The sequence below is a fragment of the Lagopus muta genome, chromosome 4 (genome assembly GCF_023343835.1).
Source record: "Lagopus muta isolate bLagMut1 chromosome 4, bLagMut1 primary, whole genome shotgun sequence".
NCBI classification, from domain to species: domain Eukaryota; kingdom Metazoa; phylum Chordata; class Aves; order Galliformes; family Phasianidae; genus Lagopus; species Lagopus muta.
The window spans coordinates 17,669,238-17,695,409 of record NC_064436.1 but is presented as its reverse complement, the minus strand read 5'-3'; the positions used below and the strand labels follow the sequence as shown (position 1 = coordinate 17,695,409).

The 26,172-nt window shown below is 37.4% G+C and overlaps 1 protein-coding gene across 6 annotated transcripts in view; it reads right to left on the bottom strand.

Moving 5' to 3' along the window:
• GRID2 (glutamate ionotropic receptor delta type subunit 2) overlaps positions 1-26,172 on the bottom strand; it is a 693,845-nt gene that overhangs the window by 145,392 nt on the left and 522,281 nt on the right. The window lies entirely within an intron of this gene.

Below are 26,172 nucleotides of genomic sequence, written 5' to 3'. Positions count from 1 at the left end.
CGCTCTTCTCAGTTTTCACCTTGGTCCAACCTGCTGTTGGAACTGATATTTTCTGAGTTAGGACTGCAGGAGAAGAAATATTTGTTAAGAACACCCAGCTCCATTTCAAAATACAATAAATTCAAGTAAATAGAAGAGATACCACAAACCTCTCATGAGACAGCATTCAACTCTAAATTCCAGGTGTTCTGGGAAGACTCAAAAATGGCAACAACAGCAGAAAAACAGCAACAACAGCAGAAAAATCACAAAGACACTTTTCTGTTATCATTGTGTGACTGGTGGATTCAGCATTTTCAAAGCTTGTTGGACACCACTTCAAGCAAAATTCAAGTAGGAGTATATGAAGACAGCTTTGCAGAGAATACGCCTGATTACTCTTGTAATGCTAACGTGATGGAAAGTACAGCAGTAATAGCAGGATGACACAAACCAAAACTGCAGCAAAGCAGGACAAGCCCAAACGTAGCAGCCGTAGACACAAAAACAAAGGGAGAAAATTTGCTCACCTTTAAAAGGCCTCAGATAAGCAGGCATCTCCAATGAGAGACCACCACCTCTACTGCCAGTGTTTAAATGAGGTCTGGGAAGGGGTGCATCCTGGCTCCACCTGTGCCAGTCACTTAGGTACACTGTATGCACCTGAGCTCCCCTAGGTTGGCCCTGCCTTCCCACCAGGTGCTTAATCACTGCTTCAGGCTGTGACTTAACATCTCCACTACAACTCTTGTCTCATTTGGGATTTAATATACCTGAGTAACTGTGAAATCAGAGACCAAATCACAGAAGAAAAGCCGCAAAATATGCATTTTGTCTGTTGTTCAGATACTGCGAGCAAAAGTTGAGGGAGATGCTCTTTTACCTGAGTAAAGTCCTGTTAGTTTAACTCCCCAGCAAACATCCAATGTCCAGTCAGCCACATCTGTAAAATGTCTGGTGGCCACGGGTTTATCAGTGTTCTGGTAATCCTGGCACTGATAAAAAAAAAACGAAGACTGGTTTTGCTCTCCACAACCATTTCCTAATGCATATGGTTAGCTGGAAGGATGTGCTTAACCTCACTGGAGCTTAGGTAATAGCAAATAATAAGTTGTTTGAATCAATAGAAAATACTGTGTTTAACAAATTGTATAATGTATAGCAGCACTTGTAATAGCTAAATTCGGTGTAAGGAAGCTATATAATTACTTTTTACTGCGTGTTTTATTGTTCTGTCTCTGGACTAGAAGGAATGACTCACCCCTAGACTCACTCTACTGTTTTCAAGATGTGTTAGGAGCATGTGAGCACACAAGTTCAGTTTTAAATTCAGAGCCTCAAGGAATATAACTGCAGCTCTCCAAGTGCTCAGTTTGTTTTATTAGCCTATCATAGACAAGTGCAAAAGACTTAAGTATGGATTTCTTTCATCAAAGCCAAAGCACACGATCAAATAACACAGCTAATAAAATGCTTCACTTTGGAGCTTGCCCAAAACTCCTCAGTTTTTTGAACAGAAATAAAGAAGCTAATGGAAATCTACCTGCTGGTAATGTGCTGTTTGTTTTCCTTCCAGCTTTTGACTTAGTATTTTCTCAAGGCTTTGTGCACCCAGACTTGTGCCAGAAATTCTAACTGAAAGTTTTACACCATTGACAAATATAGGGAGAAAAAAGCATACACTACGTAACTGCTCTCATACCTTGCACTCCACTTATGAAGGACAGCTCAGTGCTTAGGCCAAGTTTCCAGAGGAACTCTAGTGGTCTGATTTTTGGAAAGCATAATAAATCACAACATCTCAAAGGTAATGAACCATTTCTGTGAGCTAGTGGTGTCATTGCAAAGTTCCCTCCCTTTTTTACGCCCTTCATCTCTAGCCTATTTGCACTGTTACTACTTTTCCTTTCATTTGAAATTTGGTGGTTTTAATCCATCATATCCCACTACTAATTGTCTTCTCTTTTATTTTCAGAAAACATCTTTTTTCCTTCTCAGGTCTTCTGTGTGTATCCAGTACTTTCCCAGCAGCTCATAACCTGTAGTTATCTTGCTCTTTCCTGCATTGCAATTACTCCTGCAATTTCGCTGTATATATCCAGCACGCTTTCTTTCTTCTCTGCTTTTCTTTCCCTTGATCTTCTCCTGTGTTTCCAATGACCTTTTCGGATTGGTAGAGGGATCTAGATTTTCTCCTGGGTTGGTAAAGGGACCTAAGATTTTTCTTGCTTTTACTTCATCTGTTTTGACTTTTTACTTCATCATGTTTTGACTTATCTTTCAATCACTTTGTGCCCCTTCTTTCTCTTTAGCCCTTGAATCTCCTTTTCTCTCAGGTAGTTTCCTCTCCCAGGAAATTTCCCCTCACCTCCCGCTCCCCCACTTGCGTTATGATGGACACAGGACTTAACTAAATACATTGAAGTATGGCCTTGCTTTCCTCTTTCAAATTTTTATCACTCCTTTTCCCCAAAATACTTATTTTGCCTTTTCCTCAAAGATCCAAACAGGGATATTAAGGGATCAGATGGCAATCTCTTTCCCACTGCTTCTGTATTTTGATGGAAGTCACACAGTCAAAAGAGTCTCTTTGACCTAGATATCATCCCTTTGCTGTCTGATAGATCGACTATCAATTACCCAGTAAAATCTCCCCTGGAAATCCCAGTGGTGCCTGGGGATTGCCATGACCCCATGCATTCACAGGGAGAGCATTGGTATTTCTTTAGTGGTGTAGTACCACTGCCCATATTACAGAGAAAGCACATGCTTACAAGCTACTAGCATGTTCAAATGTATTTTGAATGGTAAAATGACCTTTATAAGGAGGTGAGTTTTGCTTTCTATTTGCTGAAAATTGAGGTAAGAATGCAGTGGCCAGCAGCTGGAATTTTTAGTCAACAGCTGTAGCGAAGCCAGTAAACACCCAGACATTATCATAGAACCTGACTTGGCAGTATATTGCCCAGAAAACACAGTGCACAGGAGAAGATGAGAAGGATAAAAAAAATTCACTGAAGATACCAGTCGTTAAATCTAACATCTACTTAAACACGTTGTATTTTTTTTTAACAGTATTTTTTTGCTGTCTGGAGACAATGTTACCACCTCATTATAGTTTATTAGGTAATATAAAGTAACTTAAAATGGCATTATGATATCCTTCCTCCTCCAAATAAAGAAAAAGCATTACTCTTCCCCCAACATACGTGTTTATGCTGTCAGAGTAAAATTCATTAATATCGTTGTCATAACACATGGAAAATTTGCTCACCAATGTCTGGACTAATCCAGGGAATTGAAAATACCAATTAAACTCAGGTTTGTGGGCAGATTAAATACACCCCGTTTGATTTTCAAATGGAAAATATAATTGCTTTCTCATTAAGAATTTTGAAAGTTTATACGGAAGTCTTTCATCTAAATCGTGCAAGTTCTAAATAAAGCAAAGAATAAGTAAATAGATTTATAACTGAAGTTTCTGCATTCTATGCTGATACATCCCTACATCATTACGAAATCAAAGAGGAAAGTACTCAGTACATTAGACCATGACATATAGGACTCTGGTACCATTGAAAAACATTTGATCAAGCCTGATCAGCAGCAAACAATGAGAAATGCTATTTTTCTCTGAACTGCACAAATCTCCCTCTGTACTGTAAATATCAAGATGTGCAATGCACATTTCAGCTTCTCATCAATTTCCTGATAGCATATGAACATTCAATAGACTCTCAGCTTTTCCTTCAGCTCACTAAGATGCTTTTTGGGGATTTGATTTCTCAGCAAGGGTATGACATAGTGGAATGTATTTGCACTATTTGCACTGTTGCAGGACTCAAAAATTCTAGGGGCAGTGCTTTTGCCTTTTTTTTTTTTTTTTTGCATTTACAATGCATCAAAACTGCAATAGCGTAAGACAAACCCAACACTATTTTACTATTTTATTTGGGCCCCTCCCTACAAGAAAGCCATTGAGGCCCTGGAATGTGTCCAGAGAAGGGCAACGAAACTGGTGAGGGGTCTGGAGCACAAACTTTATGAGGAACGGCTGAGGGAGCTAGGATTGTTCAGTCTGGAGAAGAGGAGGTTCAGGGGAGACCTCATTGCACTCTACAACTTCCTGAAGGGAGGTTGTGGTGCAAAAGGGTCTGGCCTCTTCTCCCAGGCTAATAGTAGGACCCGAGGAAACGGACAGAAATTATACCAGAGGAGGTTTAGGTTGGATATTAGGAAAAACTTTTTCTCTCAAAGGGTGGTCAGGCACTGGAATGGCTGCCCAGGGAGGTGGTGGAGTCACCATCCCTGGCAGTGTTCAAGAGGCGCCTGGATGAGGAGCTACAAGAGATGGTTTAGCAGCTTGTGGTACTAATAGGAATGGGAGGGTGGTTGGACTAGATGATCTTGCAGGTCGTTTCCAACCTTGTGATTCTGTGTGATTCTGTGATTCTGTAATCAATGCTCCCTGGGTAGTACTCCTGCACTGGTTTTCATGATGCATGAAAAACAAGAGTCGCCTTTGCAGGACTTGGTAAAGCATGGCAAATATTCCTAGAATGTACATACCATGCAAACATATCATTTGAAAACCTTGAAGAGAAAACTACCTCATTTTTAAACTTATGCTTAACATATTTGACATTCCATGAAGTTCTTCAGAATGAGATACAGGATAAGACAGACAAAAAAAAAAATATATATATATATTTATATATATATACATATATACATATATTTATATATATATATATATATATATATGGAAGACGATGATGTACTGGCATGAAAACACTTCTTTCAGCTGCCAAATATGAGGCCTCAGAAAGGCTGAAATTATATTACTTTTGTTCTAAAGAGCACATGCAACTCACTATCTTCTCAGACACATTCACTTCTCATTACCAATGTGAGAGACAAAGGATTAAGTACAGAGGTAGTATGAGAACATGCTCCACTGTCTGCTACATATGATGTACCTATCTTAAAGCATATTTGTACCTGTGTAGAAGCTTTTCAGACTTATGCCACTTCAAAGAAGTTTGCACTCTCTGAGCAGCACGGAAAAATTTGTCAGTCCTCCTTAAATGTAGTACAAAGAATGATATGATCTCCTATTCCTACATCTCCTACTCACACATGCCAGCGCAGTATGATTCCTAGGGACATGAACAATAAAACATCTGCTCACAAAGCATCAATGCTGACCAAAAAATAACGTGAACACACTCAGCTGATGGAAAACAAGAAATTCACATGAAACTTCTGCCAGCTTAACTCGTTTATATTTTTACATGCATGTATCAAAACACTCCTGAAAATGTCTGAAGAATGGAAACCTTTGGTGAAAAAGCTGTTACTGGAAAATAGCCTTCAAGTTCCTCGCTACAGAGAATAAACATGGCAGTGCAACAAGCACAGCACTAGACAGTAAACTGCTATCCGTTGATTCCACAGGTTCCTGTGATGCTTAAATGAGAAATGCATAGATTAAAACAATCTTTGCTTACACACGGATCAATACTCCACTCCTAAAATCCAAGATTTATTTTTCCTGTTGGCAGAAAAAATAAAGAGGCTTACTAAGTTGGATATGTCACTGGCTTACTAGCTTGATGCTGGCTAGAAAATCAAAGAACATTTGATCACTGATATGTTAGAAAACAGTATTCCAGTATAACCCCTGCTCACAGGATGTATGTTATGGACAAGGTATTACAAGTGAAGTATTTGATCGTATTTTTTTGAGAACTTGGTGGTAAAGAAGTTTGTGGAGTGGAATTTTTCCCCCACTCCCTCATTACGAAGCAGCTTTCTTAGTAATCAGAGCTGATGCTGAAGAACCAAAAAGGTTCGGCACAGCAGTGACCAAGCAGAGTACCTGTACCAAGCAACAGCCTGGACTGTGTAAATGCACCTGGTGGATAAAACCCACAGCTAATAGGCAGTCTCCTGTCTTCTTTAAAGGAAGTGCCATCTTCTTCTTCTAAAGGGTGTTTTCACACCACAGACAGAAAGGCTGGGTGTAAATTTGAGAAGATGGTCATGGCCAACACCAGGGTTGTGAAAGCATATGTTTTCCCATGAAATGCAACTGCAATGAGAACACACACGTTCAGCCACACTAATAAATGTCAGGCAGGTGCCAAGAGTGCACAGGCAGACCTTCAGCGTTAGGGTTTTGGCACTGTCTCATACCAGGGATCTGTCTCACCATGGGGTCCGGATAATCCTTTCCCATATTTTCACTTCCAGATGATATCAGCTCCAAGTGCACAGGCCTTTTTTTAGCATCAATAAACCATTAGTAAAATTATGTATGTATTTACTTCTTTGCTAAAGCCCCTGACAGAACTATTACACTGATAACCAAACGTTAAACTGATAAGAATCAAAAGCAATTTCCTCTCTAACTAACAGCACCAACCTTCAACACAGAAAATACATTCAGCTTCTTTTCTTTCACATACCACAGGACATTAACTGCCTATAAGAAAGTCTGTCGTCAAGTAAGACCTGTGCTCCTGCAGCCTTCTGATGCCCTCAGTGACCCCAGAGGCCACCAGGTAAAGTGTAATTCTGATTGCACAGTCTTTCTTACTGGCAATGTACAGCATTCACAGCTGAAAGCTGGACTATACAATAGACAAACTATTAAAATCTTGACGTTACATTTGCATGCATTACATAACGCATTGTTTAAGGCAAGTTTGGAACTCAAGTATTTACTGCTAATCAGTGCTTTGCCAAAAAGTAGCCAGACCCCAGCTAGATCTTCCAGAAGCAAGTTCTGACACATTCAAGACACTATTTTGTAAAAATGCCGAATATTTCTACATGTTTATTATTTACTATTGTCATGGAGTTAACTAGATCTATCTATGCCCACGAACAGGGCCAGTAGACCCCTGGGCCCCCTCTGGCCCCACAGAATGGGAAGGGAAAGGGAAAAGGAGTAGGGAGATGGGAGCTAGGCTCAAGGAAGGAAAAAAAAACAGTGGCAACAATCTATGGAGGAAAACTTATTTTACTAACTATGATTCTGGAATGCAAGATAACACGATGTAATACATAATAATAATTGAAATTGAGACTAATAAATTAAAAAAAAAAAAATAGGAGAGAGAGAAAAAGTTCCTGAGACCAATTCAAAGCTGAGAAGTTTGGTACAGCTAGGAAAGCACACTCCAGCACCCCCCCTGCAAGGCAGTAAGTGACAGCTCAACCAGGAGAGGGCAGATCCCATGACTTCTGTGATGTACAGGGACAGGTACCCACAATTGGAGCATTAACACTTCAACTCCCAGTGCAATACATGATGTTATGATGTGGAATACAAAAAATGAAAAATCACAAAACCATGACAAGTATTGAAAAAATAAAAACACAACACAGTAAACACTGGGGAGGCCTGAAAAGGATGCTCTGGTAATTAGACACAAAATCGTTGAGAAGTGCTAACAAAAACAGTTGCTTTGCTTTATCCATGAGCTCGACCAAACTGGCAGGTTAAGGATTTTGGCATAGGAAAACCCCAGTTTTTGGATATAAAGAATAAACATTTCTAATAGATTCTTCTACAGAACTAAAAGGACCACCTGATTGTGATTTTAAAAATTAATTGCTTCATACAATATAAGCATTTGCTATTATTATGGTAAATAAGTTTGTCAGAACAATCTGCCCATCATAAACTTATAAATGGCATATAATACATAGTAAAATACTTAAATAAAAATTTGTGTGAAAAATAATAACACATAGCTTGACCGATTATTTGGCATCTAATAAGCCCTCTCTAGAATAGCTGAATCAGTAAAATACATTTTAATGCAAATGAAAATCACATCATTAATGACACTGGAATTTGCCACAGAAAATACATTAGTAATATATCTTAGTAATTAAAATTACAGAAGCACACGATAAATCTAAGTTGAGAAGGATGGAAATTCTGTTACCTAGTAGACTATATTCCCACACAAGATTGTGTTTAGCATACACAACGCTGAAATTGTTCAAAGTACTTGAGGATGTTTTAGTTGATTTAATATTGCATGGTTCCTTCTAAGATCGTGTTGTAGCATATACAGCAGTGACTGTTTAACCAGCTAAGTAGTTCTACTCTGCTCTTTGCTACTGTGTTTCCAGGATTTAATTTCAAAGGAAAATATCAATTTAAGAACCACCTCTCCATTTGAAAGAATCTACTACTTTCAAGAAGGGAGAAATGCCTATCTTACAATTACATTAGCAAATCAATAACTGGACTCAACTTATCTTCTTAGGTGCATTACACTACTCCATTTGACCAGATTGCTTGCTGTTTCGCATTTTCAGCAGCCCCCATTTGATATGACTAGTATGACATCTGAAGTAGGAACTCTGTTGCCTTATGCATTAGTAGAAAAACCCGTTTACTGGAGCTTTATATTCTAATTACAATTACCATAAAATCAAACACTTTGTTCTCATTTTTTCCCAATTTTCAACTCTATTCATGTCACCTGCCTGATAGCTACTGAGCAGTTTCCCCTATATTACCACTTACTGAGCAATAGACAATGTTTAAGAATGCTCTAACACTTTGCACAGTCCAACTGTTTGTCGGACCACAGCCTAGTTTGACAATGTTAAGCCTCTTTTGAAGAGAAGAGAGAAATTACTGGAAAAGTGACTCAAAAATAATATTATCTCTTCACATGCTATATACAGCCAAAGAACAGAATACCAGAGACCTGTTTTTCAACAAACTGTCTTCCAGTGCACGCTCCAAGATTTTCACTGCAGATCACACAATCACAGAATCGTACGGGTTGGAAGGGACCTCCAGAGTTCATCGAGTCCAACCCCTCTGCCAAAGGAGGTTTCCTACACCAGGTCGCAAAAGTAGGTGTCCAGGTGGCTCTTGAACATCTCCAGAGAAGGAGACTCCACCACCTCCCTGGGCAGCCTGTTCCAGTGCTCCGTCACCCTCACCGTAAAGAAGTTCTCGCGCACATTTGTGCGGAACTTCCTGTGATGCAGCTTATGTCCATTTCCTCTTGTCCTGTCTCCACACACTGCTGAAAACAGTCTGGCCTCATCACTCTGCCCCCCATGCCCTAGATATTTATAAACCTTGATCAGGTCCCCTCTCAGTTTTCTTTTCTCAAGGCTAAACAGACCCAGTTTACTCAGCCTTTCTTCACAGGGGAGATGCTCCAGGCCCTTCACCATCTTTGTGGCCCTCCGCTGGACTCTTTCCAAGAGATCCCTGACTTTTTTGTACTGGGGAGCCCAGAACTAGACACAGTACTCTTAGATGAGGCCTTACCAGGGCAGATGCTGGTAATCATCAGTCTGTAGAGTGTAGGGTTAACTGCCACACTAGAGAAGGTACAATTCTTTTCAGTGCTGAGAGCTTGCCTCAAAAGCTGACTCTTATCTATCTGGACTGCACTTGTCTGAGGGTTCTCTTTGGTATAATTGTGACAGCAAATTTGACTGGCTTAGATAAACTCAAAAAGAAGAAGAAATTATTGCAGTCACATGAGACTACAAAAGAAACTTCTGTAACATGATTTTCTAAACATTATAGCATTTTAAAATTTCACGGGCAAACTAACCTTTATTTCTGCTACCCTGGGTAAACGCACTGTAAGCCTACTACTTCAGGTTGAAGAGAAAATAAGAAATCAAAAAAGCCTATCACTTGGTGTGATGTCTACTCATTGTCTAAAGCAGAGATAAAGGCAAGTTATTAACCTATCAGTATTAGTTTTGATTAAAACCCTTCAGACACTTTCATTGGCTGTGTTGACAGTAGCTATATATTATTCACTTTACCTGCATTTCATTATACTTCTAATATGCAATCATATTTTGCTACCGTGAACCTTAGTATAAGGCACTTGAGGCTAGATTCTTGGTTTGGTTATTTCAGCATATTTTAATGAAAATAATCTGCATTAGTCTAGCTGATGATCCCACCTTATCTCTACAACTGTGAAAACAACTATATTTTTTCCTAGAATAGGTCCTGAATATGTCTCGATTTTTAGTACAACACCTGGGGTTTATGCTCAGCTTCCTTTCGTCGCATAAAAACACTCATTCAAATGAGATTTTGTACAGCTAGAGGAAAAGTAAAATGCTTCTATGGAAGATGCAATAAAACTAAGTGAATAATTCATCTATTTTTCATATACAAACTTATTCATAGCATAATATCCTCTAGTAGCTGCCATTATGAAGTTGCAGGCAGTTTCTCCAGAGTGTTAAATAATCAGAAAACTTCACTAATTCATTTATCAGGACACATTGCACTTACAGAACATTTTTGTCTCATGACAGGACTATCAGGTTTCTAGTATGAACATCTACCATTATCAATTCAATACTTCACTTTTAGAACCTGAGAAAATATAATCTATATAATTTCTATAGAAAGTGTTAGTAGTAACTCAGAATAAGCATTACACAGCATGCGATAGTCCCACTCAAAGTAGATGTCATTCTGAGTTTGTAGCATATTTGAAGATCTTGAACAACTGAAATTGAGTACGTCTTCAGGAAAACAAGTAGCAGTAAGTCCAAGCCCTTTGCATCTAAACATACCCAAACCAGTCTTTATCGTATTTAAAATAATATTAAAAATAATAAAAGGAAAAAATATAGATCTGAAAGGTTGAAGGTTATCCTTCCCATCTACTCTTCACTGGTGAGACTTTGTCTGGCGTACTGTGTCCAGTTCTGGGTTCTTCAGTTCACTGAAGACAGGGAACTTTGAGAGCGAGTCTAGTGGAGAGCTGTAAAGATATTAAGGAGCCTGGAGCATCCCCCATGAAGGGAAAGCTGAGAGATGAGAAGACTGAGGGGAGATCTTACCAATGCTTACAAATACCCAGAGGGCAGGTTTCAAGAGCATGGGGCCAGGCTCTTTCCAATGGTGCCCAGCAACAGGACAACGGGCAACAGACAGAAATTGAAACATAGGAACTTCACATGAACATGAGAAAACTGAGAGTGACTGAGTACCAAAACAAGTTGTCCAGAGATGCTCCTTCTCTGGAAATATTCAAAACCTGCCTGGACACTATTCTGTATAATCTACTCTAGGGAACCTGCTTTGGTGGGGGGTGGGGGGGCAGCTGACTAGGTGATCTCCAGTGATCCCTTCCAACCCCTACAGTTCTGTGATTCTAAGAGAAGTCAGAGTACTACAAACAATGCGTTAAAATATGATGCACTCACTAATGTCCTCCTCTCATAACTAATTGGATTCACAATTATCTCACTTTAGTAGCTAAGTAGCTCAATATTATTTTACAGTTACTTATTGCATGCTATTTTTCTGATGCTTTAAGCCACTCCACCCTGTCTATTCCCACCTTTAATCCATTAGCATCTTCTATTCCCACCTCCAGATAGCCACCACACAGAGGGGCACATATCTTTTTAACAAATTCTCAAGCCAAACTTTTTCTGTGCTAAGTATAGTCATGCTCAGACTAACTATATTGAATAGATATCTCTAACACATACGCATTATTTTCTGTCACGTGGGCTTCTTCTGTTTCCCTGCTCACATAGAAGTGTCATTGTAGCTGTGCTGGTATAATTCTATAAGCAAGCTAGGCTTGTATAGAGAAGTAATAACTTTTATTAGAACAAGAGATATAGTCCAGGGAGAGAACAAGCTTCAGGCTCAGAAAACTAATGAAAGTCCTTTGAGACAAAGAGCTTTCTTGCTTAGCCTCCAACTGTATTATTTGGTCTTATAAAAGAAATAACCTTTTCGCTGTAGGCCTGACTGGCCTTTGTTATAATAGATTACTTATGATGGAGATAGGTCAAAAAGGAGTTGTAAAACAAAATAAAGTTATCCAAAAAGCCAATAAGACAGGAAAGGTAAAACCACAGCCTGGATAAATATCAGCTCCTCACACAGATTAGCCAGACTGACCAACACCAGAAGATAATCTCTTCAAGATCAGCACCATGATAGCACTGTTTTCCAAAACTGCTGACCTCTAGACAGAGACACAATGATCAATACTTTCAGAGAGAACACATAGAACTGATTATTAGTACACTACAGAAACTACAGCTAACTACAGAAAGCAGATAGAAGTCAAATGGCACTCAGGTGAAGTTATATTTATTTAGCAGATTTAAGGATACGAAGGGATGTGGACTACTGGAAGTAGGGTTTCCTGTGTATGGGGAAGGCTATGGAAAATACAACATTGCTGCTCAATGGGAAGTTCTTAGCCTGAATCTTTACTAGCAAGGTCTCCTTCCAGGCCTTCCAGCTTCTGCAACCAGCAGCAGTCTGGCGAAACGATGTGCTATTCATGACACAGGAAAATCCATAAGGGGCTGCTTAAACAAGCAAAAGAGTACACAGGACTGCACGTGATTTATCTGGATGTCATTGCAAAGCTGTGTTCTCTGATCTTGAAAGATCACAATGGCTGGAAGAAGGTAAATATCACATCCATCCTCAAAAAAGAATAAGGAAGAGAACACAGCAAAACAGACTGGTAGACCTAGACTCTGTTCCTTTGGGGGACCATCACACAAATCCCTTTGAGAAGCATTTCATAAGATGTGATGGATAGGATGGTGCTGAAGAAAAGCTGGCAGATTGCCTGGTCAAAACACACTTCATCTTCCCAATTGCTTTCTGCAATGAGAAAACCTGGATCAGTGGATGAGAAGGTGGCAGTTTTCTTGAATTTAGTCAGGCTTTTCTAATTGTATGTACTCTTGTAGCCAGGGCTACATTAGTGAGAACATAGCTATTAAAAAGATAGATTTATTCACCCTAGAGAGGAGGAGATGAAGGAGAACCTTAATTGCTAACTATAGTTGCAAATGGAGGAAAATTACAGAGAAGATGGAAACAGATTGCTTAGTGATGGTGACCAATGAGACAATGAAAAGCAAGAGTCACAAGCTGCAGCAAAAGCAGTTCTCTGTGTTTAGAGTGACCAAACACTGGGAACAGGAGAGCAAAGAGGATTTATCTGTAAGAAATAGCTTTTGTGTCACTGCAAACTACTACGTTCCTGAGAAAGGAAAATCTTTGCAGATTTCATTATGCAAAAGTCAGCGTAGCTAATGAAACCAAGAATCAGGGGAAGACAGGAAGAACGCAATTCAGGTTTCCAGTCAGTCAACAGTGAGATGCCAGGCATAATCTAAATGAGAAGTGAAGGATGGCCCTTTCTCTCATAAGATTGTACTGCCTGAGGGGATATCTATGTGCTTCTTGGGCAGTTGATGCCTTGAAATGGGAAAGCAAACCTCTCCAAGTAGAGTAAAGAAAAATTTCAGCTTTTAAAATCTCTTTCATCCAAACAATTTCTATCTGTGCTTTCCATCCAAGCAATTGCCTTTTACTATAAGACTCTGATCCTTCAAATTCCAGTTTATCAATTAATCCACACAGCTTTACAGTGTACAACTCCTCTTTTAGTCATCTACCAGTTTTACAAATGACAGCTGTTTCTTGAAGATGCTTGACAAAAATATTAGAAAGGAAAACAAGCCATTTTGCCTAAAGGTTAATACAACTACACCTCAGAACTAACAATGACCAGAATACAGAATCACGGCATAAATTGATGTATTAGCAGACAGGTAGCATAGATGGAGGCTTACCTGGTAGTTATTAAGGTCATCCTATGATTTGTGCTGCAAAACACCCTTTTCTTTCATTTGTTTGATACTAACAATTTAAACTACAACTGCTGAAGTTTCCTCTGCCAGATGTCTGTTCAGAGTATAATAAATTCTGTCGTAACTCCTACATATATCACATTTGAATTGTGAAAGCTGGAATGCAAATAAATTGGACTATTTCTGATTTCTTAGTAGCACTGCACATTGGAAATGCTATAAATACATTCTTAAATGATAATACACATTATGATAATTAACATTTTAGCATAACTTCCTCAATTAAGTTCTCATCTTACTATTGTTCCACTTGCTTAACAATTTCTGTCTGGAAATGTTCCAGGTTTGGTCTCAGACAGAGATCTAAATTAATTAATTATTTATTTTAGACTTTAGGGTAACACTTTTCTAACTCTTTTCAAAAGGACAACTGTAGAAAAGAATTTTCTGAATGTTAAACAACAACAAAAAAAAACAAAAGGGAAAAAAAAAAGAAAAGGAAAAGGTGCCATGCCCTACTTTAAACACTGTATGGAACAGGAAGCTCAATCCAGCAGAGAAACAAATATTTTGTAAATAGATTTTATATACTAGCTGAAACATTTTCAAGACAGATGGACAACTCCGTTTTCTATTTTCACGTTTTAACCGTTTTACCACTCAGGTGGATAAACCATATTCATAAAATTTGCATTATATAGAAGTTAAAAACCCTCCAATCCGCTCTTTTTTTCACAGAACAGGACAGAACTCTTAAATTCATAGCTCAGAAGAGCGGAATTAGAATTTCAGGTTTTAACAGGCTTCTTGGAGATTGTTTTCAATCAATGGCTCAAGAAGCACTCTTGTAAGTAGATGTTGTTAGCGTTGAAAATCTGAAAATTTCCATAGAATTCATGAAGTTGTTCCTGGCAGATTAGATAACGGCTTGCTACTAATCAATCCAAAAAACTCCAACAACACTGTGGGTTTCATTTCTTTGATGAAACAATTCCTTGAACATCATGTAAGGCTGTTTCACTTTAAAACAAAAAGTCATTTTTCCTTTTTTTTCCTTGCTTGGTAGAGCATAGAGTTCTCATATAAACTACCTAAGAAAAAAACATCTCTCTCAGTGATATGTACTTTCTCCCATCTCAAATTTTCCTACTTTGAAATCAACCCTACATACATAACATAATCTGAATAAGCACCTGAAAAACAACACCACACCTTTCCTTAAATGTAGAAAAACAAAAGATAAAGCAACTTCTGAAACCCTACAATTGCTTAAATAATAAATTTATTTTAAAATAATATCCCAAGCAGATAAACCTTTCACTCAGATCCTCAATCCAAGAAACACAAAAAACTGGATGAGAGTCTAGTGACTGCAGTCATCTTTGGATTGGACCTGTCAGGCATGAATGCTCAGCTCATTTTTATTTTGTATTATGCAAATTCTTAAGGAATCTGGTTGAAAAATTCACTGTGAATAAACTATTTCACTGAATGAATTGTTATGTTTTCTGACAATTTGTTTGTATTGTCAAGGTGCAGGATTCAGCAAAACTAGAATATGGCAGGTTTTAATCTCTTCGAGTCAGTCCTGGCATTAAGACATAGAACATAAGTAAAACCATAGTAGGAAATGAAATCATAAGCAAAAAGAATAAAATTCCATAGGAAATAACTGGCATGCAGAGGGAAGACAAAGAATGGGAATAGTTGGAGTACAGAGAGGCTTTCTCCTGAACAATATTTTTGTTAAAGCTTTTATAAAACCTCAAATTATTAGAGCACAAGACCTGCAATTCTAAATTCTAGGGTTTAATATCTTGGTGAGATTTCCTTCTGGTCTTATGCCAAGCAGATGCATTTGTAATATTTCAAATTCACTTTCTGTGCAACAGTGCAAAACCATGCAAGAAAAAATATAATCAAAAAAACAGAAGACGACAGAAAATAAACTGCATGTCATTAGAATAGTAAAATTCATTGCGTCTGCAGGAATACATACAGTCGGAGTTCATCTGCAAGTGTATCAAATGCATAGATAAAAAAAACAGCACAGAACCCTTGGGGCTCAGAGCCGTGTTGCACAACGTGTAAATTGGCTAGTTCTCACAAATCTGTTCCTAAAGCTTACTGCTGATATATCAGCTACCTTCTTAAGATTTATGACTAACTGAATTAAGTTTATATGGTTTACAATTTTTTCTTGCTCAATTCCAATTATGTTAATAAAGGGAAGCCCATAAACCCAAGGAAATTAGGCATACAAAGCAAAAATTGATAGTAGATTGAGGAATTTTTTTTCTGTAATGAAGCCACCATCATGTATCTTTAATAAAGTACTAAGATGAACATGCCTCTTCTGTAGTACAGAAAAGTCTTCTCTTGTTCTCTCTATAGTCCCCTATGAGATCCCTGTCAGAGAAATCTGCAGCGATGAAGAGCTTCCCACAGTCCCATATCAAGCACAAAAAACACTCAAGGCAGAACACAAAAGATAGACGAGGTCCTGGCCTAGCAGTTCTGGATCCAATTAACTCATTGAAAGCTCAGTAACTTTTCATAAACCTTCATTATCCCCTTTGATCATAGTTTGCCTTTTTTTATGACCCATCCTAGACTTTAAAGAGTACGTTATCTTCAGTGTCACATTAAAGAATCGCCACTCCCTTTCCACTTCACACTCCTACTTCTGAAACGGCAGGAATATAATGAAACTCTTAAAATACATATAGTCAAAGGTAAAATGTTGACAGCTGTGATGAGACGAATGAATTTCCCTTTACTGTGCTTTTTAAGCCTACGTACCTATGAGGAACATAAGTCCTTCTCTTCTTCCTTGATACGGTTTTCACATGAGAAGAGCTATTCAATTGCCCATTGTCACTGCCAGTGAGAACTTTAGCACAATGTAGACAACACTTATAAATAAACACACGTATAAAATGATAGTAAATATTCATTTTCCTTCTTATTTTGCTGTCTCAGTAAATAGTTTTTATATCAGCCTATGAGTTATACTTTTTTTTTTCCTTCTGATTCTCTCCCTCATCCCACTAGGAATAGGAGAGGGAAAGCAAAAGGCTGTGTGGTGTTTACCTGCTTTCCAGGTCAAACCACAATGGTAATGACAAGATTTAAACAAACAAACAAACAAAAAAGAAAATACACTGTCCTTTTTCTTGCAATATTCTCTCAGTGCTGTCCAACACACAGCAGTTTCATTGTCAAAGATAAACTGATGGTCAATCCCTGTTGACTGTTCCCAACAATTACATAATTTGATCTGTTTGGAAGGCATATTAAGGCATTCCAACAATTGGGCTTTAACTTAGTATCTGAAATCCCATTCTCTAAATTGGCATACATTAGCTACCTTGCCTCATTAGGATGCTAGTTAATATAACCTCATAAGCACCTATCACAATTTTAAAGAAGCAAAATTTTAGAAATACGAAGTGACACTAGTATTTGATTATGCAATTGCAGGTCTAAGTTTCAAATGGAACAGTTCAAAAGTAGTATCCAGAACTCTCTTCTGAACCAAAATGTTCTGCCTTTTCAGAAGTTTGTGACATCCTTAGTCAACAAATTCAGTCCTGAGCTGACCCCCTGAATTGTGTGAGAACTTGTGTGACTCCTATATACCTCGATAGCAGTGAGACTGACTTTGCTAACTTCCAGTATTAATTATCTCCCATGAAGCTGACTTAAGTCACCATTCGCATTAGCTCTATTAACATGCACTGCACATACTACTAACAAACATCCTCTCTCATGATATATTGGTTTTAACCAAAATTGCATAGTTTATAATGCTCTGACACGCAGTTGGTGCTATTGAAAACATGAGTCAAATGCCAGATTACTTGTAACAGAGACTGAAATTCGGTAGATAACACAGATGGAATTCTATTAGCACTAGGTGTGAGCTGGCCTGCAGAGCTAACGCAACAGGTGAGTTCTCCTCTCTGCTTTGAAAAATTCAATTCCCACTGCTGTTAATGAGAAAAGTGCATTTCATTTTTTTATACCATATCAACAATCTGATATCACAAACATGGTCAAGTGAAGTTCTTCCTACTCTGAATGATGATTTATCAAATATACCAAAACTTATCTGTAATATGAGATTAGTTTGAGCACTATAATAAATAATGCAACAATATTTTTAAGGGATAAATCAAACAGAAATTGTGAAAGAAATATTGCAGAAACCAAACTTAAATACGACATAGGTAAGTTTAACTTAAACACTCCTGTGTTACACAAGTTAATATCGCTTCTATCTGTACTTTCAAATACATTTCATAAATTGCTATGGAGAACAAATAAGATTTCTGAAAGGTTCCAGAGAGCTCAAACTTTGGCAGAAACTCTGATACCTTTCTTTGCAAGATTATAATTTATTATCTTATATGATGTCCCAGATGATATGCATTCAAAGAAGTAATGATCCAGTATTAAATATTTCATTTACAGAATGAATTAGCTGGGAGAATTCTATGTGATCAAAGATTATTAATCTTACCAGGTTGATTAATTTTAATGTGAAATGACATTAATATTCAGGAATTTTGGGCAGCACTTCCATTTTAACAGAGTGATCTTGATCAAACTCTGCCCTCCAAATAACAACACCATCATACCCTAAAAATAATCATACCAGTGAAAAAAAAATTTAGGAATCAATATGCATAAGATTGACAAAATTCATTACCCAGCATAAAATGAGCAGGCATGCAAGAATTCTGATATCACAAATAACAAGTTTATGAAACCCAATTAAAACAGACTGCTGCTTTACTTGCCTGAAAGGACAGTTTGCTTATGTTTTGATACGAACACTCTAAATCATTCAAACAAGATCTCAGGCTTCATCTTAACTGTATTTTTGAGGCACAGCTGATGCGTGTGATTAGAGTTGAGAGTCTTACTTCAAACCTTGATATAAAAAGCCATTGAGATTCATTGCTTTTATTTCCTTTCCTGGAGCTTCTAGAAGTGCTTGAGAAGAGCATTATTAGCATAGATTTGCTGAGCTACTCCTCAATTTCTCATTATTATAGGTAATTGGTAATAGTACTTTTTATTTTATGTAAATTATTACCTTTGCTATTTGTTATGAGGTATCATTACTGTGATTATTGCTGTTGTGTTTAGATACGTAATCAGTACTAACATTAGCATCATAACGGTGACTGAGAGAAGAACTAAAAGCTGCCATTTGGTGTATTAAAATAGAAGGAGGAGCAATCCCTGTTCCTCAGTTGTTTTGAGATGCCGCTGTCAATCAAGCGCTGCCTTACAGCTCAGCATCTGTTGGAATTATTTTCCCTTTCCACAGAAGCTCAGCTGCAGCTCAACTATACCATATGTGAATTTTCAGGCTTTCCTGAAGAAATATTTCATATATAAAATTAAAATGATTAAGATTCTCTCTTGTTTCATACAAGTTATTTAGGGATGACAGTCAGTCACTAGTGGCTAAGACTGGATTCAGATCAGTGACGTAAATAAGAGATGTTCTGTAATTTGTCATCTCTTCAGAGCCAGGCACAATGGTGTTTTACATGTTCACATCAAGGGAAGGCATGTAATTTGATCAAGCTGCAAGTGCAATCTTCTTGGCAGAGCCTCAGGGAAAGCAATGGCAATAATATAACAGATAGACAGGTTGTCAAGAGAAGTGAGAGCACTTGAAACTGCACACTTTTAAAGCAAATCCTGCAGTTGAGGAGCCAAAAATGTTGTCTACAGTGGTGCCCCTGGCTACCTGGAGTTGAACCATTAGATTATGTGGGCATGTTATTACTAAATGAACTTAGAAAAAGAGTTGAGTTTGTTTACTCATTTAACTCTCTTGTTGGCAGTGGAGAAAATTCTCAGTGATGTAAACCACTGGTACTGGATTTGGTACCGGAACTGTGGCAACATCCAGTGTGAGAGTACCTGACTCCAGAACTGTATTTTTTATTATTATTATTTTAATTCTGTGACGTAGCTTGAAAAAGTAATGACAGTCTATATGTAAATTAGATGCAGTTTTTCAGCTCTATATAATTTGTAATATATTTTATACAATTTATAACATAATAAAATATGGATGTTAATTTTACGAAGACTGAACAATCTTTGCTCTAATAACAATAGCACTCGATCCTACCAGTCCTTATTTGTACCTTTGATCTTTCAGCGGTGGGACTGAAGGCACTAAATAAAGGCCTGTGAAATTTTTTGGTGTAATGTACCTTATATGATATTTTTCTACAATATCTTTGATGTGTTTCATTATTTGTTTTGACATAATGACTGTTAGTAAGAGTTAAATACTAGGGCACCTATTAGAATTCAGCTTCTCTGGGTTTTCATGGAGGACTATTTTTTGCATTGGATTTGGATGCAGGTTAAAAATATGATTTTAGAGGGGATACCTGACATCAAAACTACTGCTACCTTTTCTTCTCTTCATTACAAGAGGATTTATATTGGAATATAGAAAACATTAGGAGCTTAAGCCAGTCACATGAGGTGTTTCTTGGGAGAATTTCCCTTCTGGGAGTTTCAGGTATAAATTCAATTTCTCTGATACATTCTCAGTGTTGACAGCACTAGCTTCAACCTTCAGACTCTGATTTTAAGGATTTGAAAAGTGTCTTAAAGCATCTTTAAAAATGGGAGTGCTAAATCCATTTCAGGGTGTGTCATAAGATCATAATCCAGGCTATGGGCATAATGTGTTTTTCAAAAAAAATATTTTTGAAGTGTTTTCTTACACATAACTCTGAATTAAATCACTCCACCTGAAAACGAGCAAGAGAAAAATGCCAGGTGCAGAAAGTGAATAACTGTACTTCATTTCCATCTTCATCTTGCCTTCTCCTTAAAACTCTTGAATTTATTTTATTTTCATTTTCTTCAAGCCTAATTAACATTGATTTTAGCATTTTCAGTTGACTAACTGAAATCTGCCCTGAATATATGTTATGAAAATCTTTTGGTAACATTTTCTAACAACCTTTCTCTGAATAATCAGGTTGTAATTTCTCATAAAAACAAGGCATAGCTTTGCTGTGTGATAAATAAATTCCATACTGCGAAGGCTGCTCCAAAAGTAATGCCTCCTATTTTATTATGTTGTCCCATGACCTCAGAGGCAGATTTGGTATTATGGCAGTAGAGACTGAACCTTTCTAACAACATTCCAGTGCATTTTATTGCTGAGCAACAGACGGCAGCAGAAGGGCAGTCTGACAGAATGGTGTCTTACATGGAACTGCATATGAAGCAAATGTGTGGAAATTAATTCCTCCTCATGGAAAAAATTGCAGCCACTGACATTCATCGACACTTGCTGTACATTTATGGAGACCAGACAGTGGATGTGAGCGCAGTGAGGAGGTAGATGGTGCATTGCAGAAGTGGTGATGGTGAGAGTGGGTCATCTCCACTGGTACAAATTTTTACAGGAAGAGCATGCAGACTTGTGATAATTGCGGATGAAAATGTATAGCTAATCGTGGTGACTGTTGAAAAAATGCGTTTTCTTAGCTGACAATTTTCTACATCAGACAGTGTTACTATGCTTTTTGTGTCTGTTGTAGTTTCCATGGAAAAAAAAAATAGGAGGCATTACTTTCAGAGCGGTGTAGGCATAAGTTTATATTCTTAAACTTCATGAACTTAGGCGATTATTTTTGTAGAATTTATCTTAAAGCTTACAAATGTCAGTTCTGTTTTAAAAACTACTTAATTATAGCCAGCATGTTTGTGAGACTAAGCATGTTATTTTATTGGCTTCTACGTGCTAAAGTGCAATGTACGTCACTGGAGTTTCAGCCTGTGCTTAAAAAAAGAAAATGCCAAAATACTTGAGTACTTTTTGGACTGGGATGATCAGAAAATGGTAACCTGGGAATCAAAGCACTAATACCATTTACCTGAAGTCAGAAGTCAACTGCTGTAGTCCAAAATAAAAATAAAGAATTGCACTAGTTGCACTGTATCACAGGAGAGCACTCAATTTGTATTGTGACTGCAATGCTAAATTAAAAACAGACAAGTAGCACCTTCAGAAAACATTCTTATTCTTCATCTGACCACATGTAAAGTCATTTATCAACACTACAAAAGTAAATAAGTGTCTGCCAGACCTATATATTTCAAGTATCTACAGAGCACAAAGCAGGAAGAAATATCATCCTTATTCTCACATTTCCTTCTAGCCCAGTCTAGCATCGTTGTCAGGAATGAGCTGTTGGGTCAGATCGATATTACTTATACTGTAGTTCTTGTCCTACAAAAATGGTAGAGCTAAATATCACACCAGTTCACAGACCACTGCCAAAAGAATGTCATCAGTGTTCAAACCTCATCCATCGGCCTTATTCAGTAAACTGTCTTTATGTGAGATAGTACACACCACATAAGCATGCTTAGTCCTGCTGGAGCTTGAACGTGTTTTAAATAATTAAGTACATACTTTGTTACCCTGTAATTATTATTAGAAAGGATGACATTTATCATAGCCCTAACTGTTTCTGGCCCTGTATGTATTTCCTTCTAACACCTGTACTTGAAACTTACATGCTCCATAAACAGCCCTGCGGCTTCAAAACCTGTAACACATGAAGCACATAATCCAACGTAACTTGCTCACCCCCCTAAAAGTAACAACGCTAAATTGAGCTCAAAAACCCAAAGGCAGTTTAAAAAATAAATACAAGCTTGGTTTCTTTTAAATGGAAAAAAATCACTTGTCCAGTGAAAATCTTTTTCCTGTTTTAACTCTCTCCCATTTCTGCTTTTCACTCCATGATTAGCACTTATTTTCTCCATATTGCTGCATACCACTCTTAGTGGCTTCCTTTTACAAATGGAGCCAGATTTTGAAACAGGGATTTTTAACATACAGACTCTTTGTTTGGAAAAATGTTTATAGCATTTAAGCAAAAATGAACAAAAAAAAGCAACAGAAATATCTAATCAAAGACAATGGAACTAGAACTTCCATGAACCATGTCTATGTCAACATTAAATAAAAGTATAGAAACGCATTCTAGAGATCATTAAATATGGCTATTTGTTCATATAGCAAATTTATGGTCTTTTCTCATACAGAATTAGGCCACAAGGCTACGTGGCCACACATCATATACTTTGCAGTCAAATTCTCTACAGTCAAATCTCTCTAATTTATTTTTCCTGATATCTTCTCAGAATACTTTTATGAGCCAAAACTCTAAAAAAAAAAAAAAAAAAAAAAACAACCACCAGCAAGAAGAGCCAGAAAATAGCAAAAGCAGTGTTTCCATTTGCCAAGGCAAGTTTGTTCAGCGTCCTTGATGATTGTCCAATGCATCTATTCCCCTGATACTCAAGTTTCAGCATCAATTGACTGAGAATTAAAAAAAGAAAACCTGATTCTTATTTAAAAAATATATTTATAAATATATTTATTAGACAATAATATGATTTACAAAAGCTCTATATTACTAAATTTTCCAGTGAATGAAAAAAATTACATACCTTGCCTGCCCTGGCTCAGGTTATCAGGTAATACAGTTATCTCATTCTGCAATTAGTATAAATTACTTAGAGGGAAGAAAAATAATAGAGTAAAAACTCCTTGATTCCATTACACGTTTCACTACCACAAAATTATTTGATTATCATGTAAGAAAGTGGAGCACAAAATTGTGACACACACAAACAGATGAAAATGACAGAAAAAAAGATACTTACTTAATCAGTGGTGCTGGGGTTCCTACCCCTGTTAAGAATCTTCAGAAGAAAGCAACTGAAAATCATTTTCAGTAAATGTGTACAGGCTAAGTAGATGGCTAACAGACTCCCAGAATTATTAATTTTAAAAAGACCTCTCTTTTTTTCCAAAAAGTAACACCAGATTGAAATTGCAGATAGTGGAACTTAGTTCTATCTTTTATTTGATTTCTCAGAAGAACCTTACGTAGGTATCATGTACTGTACATCCTGGGTGTCAGCATAGCAATCCCCTTTTCTCTGCTCTCTCAAAGTCAGCTTACCAAACTACTACTAATGCAAATTCTGTTTTCATTCCATTATTTCATTTTTCTGATTTATCTTTTTTTTTTCATAAGTAAACACTGACTTTTCCTTCTTCTCCCAACTTTTTTCTCACAAGTTTTTGTTTATTTGTTTGTTTTCCCAGATTACTCTGCCCTTGGAAACAAAACACCATAATTTTGGCCAGAACCAAATATCTCAGCATTTCCAAAGACCTAATTAGAACAACCTCTAACCATGTAACAGGCAACTTGATCATTATTCTAGCTAGTTGCATTTTGCATGCATTTCTCCTGGCATGCATTTCAGATCCATTGAAAAGCCATGAAGCTTTCCCATTCTAAATAATACGAGTCAGCTCTGGGCTCAGGTGGGGGATAAACAAAGAAAAGCCAAATGAAACGGAAGGTTGGGTCTCCAAATGCTGTTGTTTGGAGAGAGTGATTAATTCCTTACACTAAATATCACATGCATGCTTTAAACAGCACTGTGCATTAAGCATGCATTTATGCTAATTTTTTTACTTTTTTTTTTTTTTTTTTTTTATACTGTTCTTTGCATCTTACTTTTGAACACTGATTGCTTAAGCGTATCAATCCAGTATCTTTTTTTTTTTTGGAACTGTGAAGAGACTATGTTTCTAACAATACGTAGAATAATGACCTAAGCAAAGCAAGTAGGTTACAAACTGAGTGAAATTCTCATCTCCAGAACTGAGATGGAGATGGGAAGAAGTTCCTCTCTCTGTACCTTTGCGCATCGGTCTCTCTTGAATGATGAGATGGCACTTGTGTCTAACACCATCCCTGACAATGGTTGCTCAAAAATAGATAGGATAGTTATTTCTATAAAGATTCGTTCTGTTTTAGGAGGGTGGACAACATCAGCCTCTTGGTTGCAGAAACTCAAAGAGTTGTACTTTCTGCTCCAGAGTCTGAAGCAGGTTTTTACTTATTAGCTGAAAGAAGCACTCAGAGCACTGACATATTTAGGCATCCATCACTAATATAAAATTTCAACATACAAGGAAAATGTTTACATCTATTTCTTGTATTTAGCCTCTCTCATATTTAGACATCCACATCTTTATGGAGTTTCAGGTACAAAAGACTTCAAGTACTTTTAAAGGAGAAATTACACTTTTATAGAAAAGATGAACACAAGAGAAGTTTACAGAATTGCAATTGTCTCACAGTGCAGCATTTCACCCAAAACTATTTAAGGAAAATATATACCATTCTTCATCTACAGTCAGGCAAATAAAAGTGCTTTTACAGTAAGCAGGTAACGTAGGATATTTAACAGCAACCCAAAAAGAGGATTATAAAACCACAACTTTTGACTTTGATGGAGGAATAAACACTGTGATTTCATGATTATCCACAAATGTCATACAGTATGAAGAGTTTCCTATACAGAAAAAGATGACTCAAAATAAAACACAGAGTAAGTCAGACTACTGCCCAGATGGGGAAAGATAACAGAAAATGAAAATGGCAGAAGAATCAGACATACAGTAAGAACAAGAAAAAAAGAAAAAAACCACAAGCCAACCAAGAAAAACAAACCAAAACAAAACCTACAACCAAAAAACATTTGAAAATGAAAATGTAGATAGCAGCTGAATCTCAAAACAACACTGAATTTAAGTGCACAACACACTGTAGGTTCTCCAGGCACGGACGACTCTCCAGCAAGTGCTGTAACAAGAGAGGTAGACTGCTCCACCTCCACCACACCGGAAGCTGACAGCAACCATCAAAAACGCTGCAAAAAGACGGGGCCACCCCTCTGCTCCACACTTCAAAACAGCCTGAAGAGACAGCAGGCAGTAACCTTGGCTGCTGCATTCTAAAGCTGAGACACATTTCTCCCCTGTTGAGGAATAACATCTCTCTCTAGCCACGAAACACCTTGCTTAATCCTGTTCTGGAACATTTGCCAAGGCACTTGGCTTTTTTCCAGCTAACACGTTACCCATTTTTGGATGTCAGCTCAAGATTTTTGAACAAAGCTGGAGTGGCACCTGCAGCATGCCTCCCTCTCTTCCACAGACTCTGCCAGCAACCTCTGCTCTTTAGTGGGTAGCATCAGCAGAGCATGCAGCTGATGGAGGCCAAGAGTGCTGCTTGTCTAGCTGGTACTCTCTTCTCTCTCTTTGCCTTCCCTACAGCTTTGTAATACACAAACCACACAAATCAACACCGTATATACATCATCTTCTGAATATTCTGCTAGTAAAAACAATTGCACAACAACAGTTCTTCCTCCACATTTCACAAGTGATTGTGAATATTTGTGAGCTGTTATTTATTAGTGATAGGCCAACAATTGCTCAATGAAACAAAACTGACCACAGACAGGTGATCTTTGCTGTAGTACAAAAATTATTTTACATCCAGAGGAAAATATACTGTTTTTTGACCTGTGAGAAAAATTCAAAAATCTCTAGCATGTCCACAGATTTGTACTTCTAATTTTATC